This window comes from Benincasa hispida, chromosome 11, assembly GCF_027475165.1.
Source record: "Benincasa hispida cultivar pf3 chromosome 11, pf3_genome.v1.1, whole genome shotgun sequence".
Classification (NCBI taxonomy): domain Eukaryota; kingdom Viridiplantae; phylum Streptophyta; class Magnoliopsida; order Cucurbitales; family Cucurbitaceae; genus Benincasa; species Benincasa hispida.
In genome coordinates, this window is record NC_143488.1 from 20,245,031 (window position 1) to 20,253,656 (window position 8,626).

General features: G+C 36.4%; 1 non-coding gene across 1 annotated transcript; it reads right to left on the minus strand.

The window, feature by feature from the left end:
- Positions 1–8,241: 8,241 nt before the first annotated feature.
- Positions 8,242–8,348, minus strand: LOC120092320 (small nucleolar RNA R71). The gene has a single exon (XR_005486026.2). It is a non-coding gene; the product is annotated as a small nucleolar RNA R71 (small nucleolar RNA).
- Between the last annotated feature and the right edge of the window lie 278 nt (positions 8,349–8,626).

Below are 8,626 nucleotides of genomic sequence, written 5' to 3' on the forward strand. Positions count from 1 at the left end.
GTCATTATTCTAGCTCTCCCAAAAAAGAACTTGTCCTCGAGTTTTAAAAAGAAAAAGATTACAAAAAATAAAATAAAATAAAAAGAAGCAACATTGACATCAACATATGTTGAAAAATGTAAATAAATTCATCTTCCAAGTCAATTGAATGTAGATAATAGTGTAGCTTGAGGGGAAAAAATGTCCAATCGAACAAGTTGTTATCAATAAAACAATTTTTAGCAAAGGGAAAATGTGTTGGGATTGGTGTCCGAAATCTCTTATATTCTCGTAGTTTGAACCTCTGTAAACCAGTTGTTATCAATAAAATAATTGTTATTTTATGTGCATTTACTCAATCTAATAAACGAAGATCCTAGGTTATTTTATGTAACTTAAACATATATGTGGAGACATATAGGTGTGTCATGTTTAAGTAATGACCTAAATAGTCTGTAGTAGATGAATAAAGTTGAGTACCTTATCCTGGTGACACTACGGATACGACATGCTTTATAGTTGTTACAAGTGTTACTAAGTGCTAGAAGCACTACAACAAATATTACATTCAATAGAATTTTAGGATAGCTTTTACTAGAAAATGCTATAAAAAGAATTAAGAAAAAAAGTGAAAACCAGGAAAGGTGAAAAAAAGGCGCGTGATCATGTACAAAAAGAGGAAAAAATTAGCACTTTTCACAGAGTATTTCTTTTTACCCTAGACATTTAATTCATCTTCTCAATTTTCTTTTTCAAACTTCTTTGCTCATCTTCCATTCTCCTTTGATTTGCGACTCCATCTTCAACTTCTCCTTCAATTTGTAGCTTCCATCTTCGACTTCTCCTTCAATTTACAACTTCATCTCCCACTTCTCCTTCGATTTACAGCTCTATCTTCGACTTCTTCTTGGATTTGTGCTTTATCTTCGACTTCTCCCTCGATATGTTGCTCCATCTTTGACTTCTCCTTCGATTTTCGACTCCATCTCCGCCTTAGAGGTCTAGCATATGCAAATGTTTACAAAACCTCTGATAAGGGCAACAACCCTCAAACTATCTCCATAATGGTATGATATTGTCCACTTTGGGCCTAAACCCTTGTGGCTTTGTTTTTGGTTTCATCCCAAAAGGCCTTTTACCAATGGAGATAGTCACCCTCACTTATATACCCATGAACCAATGTGGGACTTTGGTCACATTCCCAACAATCCTCCCCTCGAACAAAGGACCACTGAGCCTCCCCTCAAACAGTCATCCATCCGTCTAACTCATATCTAGGGTAACTCCTTTTCACCCGAGCATACCACCTATTCAATAGAGTTCAATCACGGATCATACCATGACTACTTCCAAGGCTCCATTATACATCTTTGTTCAGCACCGAGGATTCTACCGAGCATGGTTAATTCAGAAGCATGGTTCTGATACCACTTGATAGAAAAAAATGGAGAGAACTAGTAAAAGAGAGGAAGTGATATAAAACTCTACTTGAATTTCATTCCAATTAGGCCTTATATAGGCTCAAAGTACACCATAAACAACAAACTAACAACCTAAAACAAATAACACAAGACTAGCACAAAGAATAGCAACCCTAAAGACTAGCAACAAGAAACTAAATATAATCAATTCTATTTTTAACAAACTCAAGTTTAATTTGAGAGGATCAAGCACGGGAAGAAATTGAGTTCCAATGGTAAGAAAAGTCTCCCTTTTTCTATTTTGCCTTTTTTAATTGGGGGTTCAAGGTTATTCTGTAAATTTTAGATTTTTTCCATCCATTAGAGTTTTAACTGAAAAGGATTTCAGCAATAATGACTTAAAAAGCTAGAAGAAAAAAAATAATAAACATTAGTTGGAACTTGTGCAGAGCTTGTGTGGTTCATTCTTGAGAAAGCGACGATAGGAAAAATGTAAAGAACTCAATTGTTTTGGTTTGGTGTTGGATTTACAACGACACCTGCTTCCATTTTGCAATTTGTCTTGCAAGATATATTGGCCCATCGATGTGCTCTTTCATTTGATATGGAGTGAAATTTTGACACCCTGGAAGCTAGAATCTAGAATCTTGAGTCATGTGGAGACATAAACGGTCTGTAGTAAATGGATAAGGCTGAATACCTTATCCTGGTGACATTACGGATACGACCTACTTTGTAGTTGTTACAACTGTTGTAAAGTACTACAAATGATCTGATCTTGATCATTTATGTGGAGACATGTGAGTTGGGATATCCTATACATAGAGTTTGTATAAGACCAAACCACGAAATGAATAGTCTTTCTTTATAACACCGTTACTATAAGAGACTTACATTATACGACCTACTTTATCCTGTACAGGATGACCATAGTTGACTTGATCTGAATCCTGAGTGAGTTGTGAACTCTTGCCTATGACAGTGGTTCTTTGATTTGCATGGGTGAGAGTGGCCAGTTTCGCTGGGTTAATATGCCTACCATTTTGGGATTCGTTTAATTGGAGAGTTAGAAATGTAGCAAATCCATTCATTCCCTATTGTTAGGGTAAGTAGAGATATTGCTCCCTTAAGGGCTGATTTTAAGGCTTGAACAATGTGGCACCACACCCTCTCTTGATTAGAGAGGGGTTCAGTTATAGTTGGAGTATAACTAATTATTCATTAGAGGGATCAGTGGTATATAAGGAGTTAAAGGTAACTACAGGGGCAAAATGATAATTTTTGTCCAGCTGTACTTATGAGAAATTTGTGAAGGGTCGATGCACTGTTGATGGGTTATATCCAATGGATAGAGAAATATATCTACAGTGCGAAGAGTGCAGTTGTCGGTTTTTAGTGGAGTGACAGACAGTTAATGGAAGTCGATTAATTTAATTAAAAAGTTCAATTAATTAATCAAATACCCTTGGAGCTTCAATCTATAGGTCCATAAGGTCCCCTCATTAGCACAATTAGGATTAATGAGAATCAAATTAATTTTGAATTAGTTTGAATTGTTTAAATTAATTAAAAGGAATTAATTATATAAGATATAATATATATAATGTATATGATAATAAGATAAACTTTTAGTGAGGGAAATAAATATTTGAATCATATTCAAATATTAATTATATGAATATAATTCATATAAGATATAATTAATATAATGTATGTGATACATTATATTATAAAGTTTTATGGGAGAAAGAAATATTTAAATATGATTTAAATATTAATTATATGAATATGATTCATATAAAAACTATAGATTAAAATTAATAATATGAATGTGATTCATATTAATTCTATAAAGTTTTATGAGACATTAATAAACTATAGATTATACGTTATATGTGATATAACATATAGTTTTATTAATATATAATAAAGTTATTTACTATCTATTTTATCTAAATGTTAAATAATTTGAGAGGAAGTTATTTTGTTATAACTTCCCCATTAATCTCTCAACCCCGCCTCTCTAAACATGATAGTTGGTTCATATTTACATAGAGAGATAGGGAATTGATCTTCGACCTCCTATGGCTCTCCTTGTGTGTTGCTCTGTAAAAAAATGGTTTACGATGATTTTTCTCTAGCAATCATCTATTCCCTTTCTCCTAAAACTAATCAAAGCGAGCCCACAACTCCACTTTGATTCTCATCCTAGAGAATAACGAGGAAGTCCTCATAGTGATACCCAAAAGAGTTCCAATTTCATTGGTTTTGGGAAGGATTGATCTTGAGGCGAACAAAGAGAAAACGTGAAGAGTAATTGTCTACTAGGGTAAGTATCAATCCTTTTCCTTTTGTCCTCTCAAGCAAGTTGTATAGATTGTGTTTCTCTTGTAAAATAGGTTCACATGTTCTTCTTTGTATTTTCTGTCTTGTTTCAAATGGAAATTGAAATCATACGACGTTTACGCACTTCCACTTCCAATTCCTGAAATTGGTATCAAAATCATATCGTACGATTTTAATTTTTTAATTTGTTTCGAAAATCAAAGAGGTGGAATTTTTGTTTTGCATTATGAATGTATTGGAATGATTTTTCATTTTTAAATGTGGTTTGCAATTGGGTATTTTCGTGTCTTGACACCTTAGTTTTATTGTTTTAATAGTGATTAAATTTGTAAAGGGCCCATTGTTTTTGGACTTTATTATTGCTATCGAGTTTGTAAAGTCCAGGTCTCGAGTTTTACCAGAATTGCTGATGAATGCAAATTCAAAGCAAACTTGTGCATTTTGTGATTTAGCGCTCCGATGCGGAGCCGAAAGAAGATTTTTCATAGGGTCACGACACTAGGGTACACCATCGTGATGCTCCGAGGCTGAGGCACATGCAGCAATTCTGTTCATGAGGTCATGAGTTCGAGCCTTTTCTTCCATTTTTTGGTAGTTTTTCCCTTGTAGTATTGCATTTTTTAATTAATTAGATTAATATAAACTAGTTATATTAATTTAACTAATTTTAAAGTACCAAAATTCGATCCAATTTGCCGTTTAATTTAATTTTTGCATTTGATGTATGGTTAAATTAAATATTTGTCATATTGTATGCCATATAGTATAAAATCCTACTTTAGGATAAACATTATTCATGCATCATATTTAATATAAGCGTTATATTATGTAGTTGTATGAATTATCAGTGATAGCTCGTAGAAATATAAGCTATTGTAGCCTTTTACTTAGAATTATGAGGGCTAATAAGCAGAATATGCGTCGATAAAACTAAGAATTCATGTGAAAAGTCAGCTTGCGTCAATCAGCACCAAAAATCCTCACTAACCCTATACCATGCGTTACTCCAGGTCAAAGTGTCCATTTTTGTAAATATTACAGGAATTGATCGCATGCATCGATCCCAGACCGCTGATAACGGGTAGAAATGCACGTTATTATAGCACAAATAAGTAAAACGAGCGATGGTAAAAATATACAAAATCATGTCCAAAAGTGTTAAACTGGGAAAATTGTGATCACATGCGCTCATCACATAAAAACAGCTAATTTACTTATTTTGTGTAGGAAAAATGCGTCGGCACAAGTAAAATTGTGATCCAAGAAATTAGGTATCCGCATGCACTGAAAGATTGCGAGCGCAAAGTCATATGATCATATGCGATCGTGAGAAGTTGCTCAAGAAGGTGGCCACATAAAGACGACGCATCAAGGTGAAAGCATAATAAATAATGATGGACGGAAAGCTGATGACGATCGAATCCGAATTTAGTTGACAAGTCACTAATGACACACTGTAGCAAGTACACTCAACTTTCGGTGACCATTAATAGCCGCATCAGAGTAGGAGATTTAATGACCGCCCATCATTGTAATCATTAGGGAGAAAAGCTTTTTCACCTTGAGTTCTATAAATACCGAAGGCCACCATCGTTAAAGAAGTTCGCCATATAGAGTAGAGATCATATACAAGATAGTTAGCCATTAGTCTGTTCATAGTTATACTTAGAAGATGGAAACGGGCGAAGAGAAGAAGATGCCGAGAGATCACTCCCGGACAGCTCAAAAGACTGTCAGGAAGTGCTACAAAAGGAGAAAGGGCCAACACTTGCGGAAGCAAGGATATTAATCTGAGTAGAGTTAGAATGAAAAGACAGTGTAAAAGGCCACGGGAAGGAAGACATTGCTACTGGGCTTCTTATCTCTATATTCTATTGTTATTCTGTATTCTGCATTCTATAGACAATGGAAATCTCATTTTAACTTGTGTTCAATCTCTTCATACTTCGCATGAGTAGCTAAGTTTCCGAATGGGTTGAGAGGTACTTAGCTAGCATGACCTAAGATCTTCACTTTATGCGATCATCTGGTCTTATGTATGCGTCATTCATCCTTTAGAGATGCTCGAGAGAGTGGTCTAAAGATAGAATCTAGGCTTGGAAAAGTCAGATTAGAACCGTATAAGCAAGAGATAGAAACTTAGGAATAAGATCTGTTGTTATTAACACATTGCATGCACCCTAGAGATAGGATATGATAGTATGCAGTCACCTTGTGTATGTGTGCATCATTCATCATCACATAGATAAGAATAGAGGCTTAGACATAAGTCCTATCGACATTATCGTATACATCACATGCATTGGGAGATGACATGCTGTTGTGTAGGTGTAGCATGATCACATAACTTGAACGCAATCTTAGGAAATGTTAGCTAAATTCCTTCTCAACCCGTTCATTGTATACTCATTGTAATTCTCGATTTCATCAACTCCTCACTTGAAACTGTCGCATAGGAAATATACTCAAACAAAACACCATCCAACTTATTTGTTTTTGCCACCACAAAGGAATCAAATTTACTATCGCATAGTAACTCAGTAGTCCCAGTAGAAACATAGGTAATCTGTCTCATCTCCTTAACTTCTTGAGGTGTCTTAGGACATTGATCCTTAGACAATACGGTTCCTTTGAAGAACTTTTCTTTGAACAATAGTTATACATAACGAGTAAATATAGCATGCTACAAAGGTAAGTGTTCGACCCTAGACTTACCAGGAAACCTAGTGAGATTTATACTTGGATCTTAATAGGAAAACTTGCATGTGCAACACATAACAAATCACCGCAATTTCATACCATTATTGCATCACATTTACAACGCATCAACCGTCGCAAGGTTGACCGCATGAGTTGTCATTAAGATTAGTTCTCCACATGGAATGTTGCGTCCAACAAAAGGGATAATCGTGATAGAAGTCTGCTCGCAAGGTAGATGGAATGCGTTGACACCTCAGGAGAAACAAGCATGAATGCATACCTTGGGAGTATCAACAAGATAAGATGATGTTGACATTGCCCATATCGCGATAAAGGTAGTAGTAAGGTAGAATGCAATCATTAACACTGTCGGCGTTTAAGCTCTATAAATAGCGCCTTGGACCTTCACTTAAAGGCATCTGAGCTTTTGTCTTAAGGCCGATGCTTGCAATCACAGATGAGAGCATGAACGAGATTTTCTTTGAGGATTCTTCACCTCCACAACCCATTCCAAGTGATGACCGGAGTTTTCACCAGAGATAGAGCTCGAGAGAGACTTCTTCATTATCCATCCATGGCGCCACCAGCAACCTTGACGCATTTCGGATGAAAAGCAAGAGATTGTTTTAATCTAGCCTTCCATTTCTACTCTTGTCTCTTTATTGTATTACATTTTGGCTTAAAACATTAATACATTTTTTAATCAATGCATATCTTAATTCCTTCAACGCCATCTTCTGTATTCTACTAGGCTTCTTAGGTAGGTTTAGCATGATCGCATAACTTGAACGCAATCTTAGGAAATGTTAGCTAAATCCCTTCTCAACCCGTTCATCGCATACTCATTGTAATTCTCGATTTCATCAACTTCTTACTTGAATCCGTTGCATAGGAAATATACTCAAACAAAACACCATCCAACTTATTTGTTTTTGCCACCGCAAAGGAATCAAATTTACTGTCGCATAGTAACTCAGTAGACCTTGTGTTCGACCCTGGACTTACCAAGAAACCTAGTGAGATTTATACTTGGATCTTATTAGGAATGCATGTGAAACGCATAAAAATTCACCGCAATTTATACCATTATTGCATCACATTTACAACGCAACAAGTTTTTGGCGCCGTTGCCGGGGACTACGACAGTGCATATTGCGCTAACAGTAACTTTTTTATTTTCTTTGTAGCTTTCGACCTCTGTGCACAGCCATTCCTTTGGTAAGGGAAGAGGCAGGTGTCGTATGAGCGAAGGACACATTCCTAAGCCCAACTATGACCCAGAGATTGAAAGAACATTTCGAAGAAGATAGAGAGACAACCGCCAACAACAATAAGAGATAAATCCCAATATGGCAGAACAATCGGAAGAAAGAGCCGAAAATGCAAACAACATCATGGCAAACTTCATTCTCCTGGAAAACGACCGCAATAGACCCATCTGAGACTATGCGTTGCCCAACCTTTATGATTTCTCCCCAGGAATCATGAGGCCCGCTTTGAACGGATCGAGGTTTGAAATGAAGCCGGTTATGTTGCAGATGATTCTGACGGCCAGACAGTTTGGTGGAAGGCATGGCGAGGATCCGCATGCCCATCTCCGGAGTTTCATTGAAATATGTAACACTTTTGTGTTGCCAAACATCTCAACTGAAGAAGTTCGACTAACATTGTTCCCACTTTCGCTGTGCGATCAAGCAAGGAAATGTGCCCATTCTCTCGAACCAGGGGAGATAACCTCGTGGGAACAATCTGTAGAAAAGTTCATGAAGAAATACTTCCCCCTACCGAGAACGCAAGAAGGAGGAAGTTGATTACAAATTTTGAACAAGAAATTGACGAATCCCTCAGCGATGCCTGGGCGAGGTTTAAAAGATTAGTGCCAGATTGTCCGCACAACGGCTTACCTGACTGTCTTTAGATGGAGATATTTTATCACGGTTTGAACCCTGCATCGGAGTCGGCTGCCAATGTACTAGTAGCTGGAGGTCTACTTGAGAAAACATATGATGAGGCTAAAAATATTCTTGATCGCATATTAAAGAATCACAAAGATTGGAGGGAAAGCGATCAACGACTAAAAATTTGAGAAGGTGACATAAACAATGGGGCCATCACATCTCTACAAAATCAAATGAATGCAATGATTAATCTATTACAAGGCATCACAATCAATAGCCCGG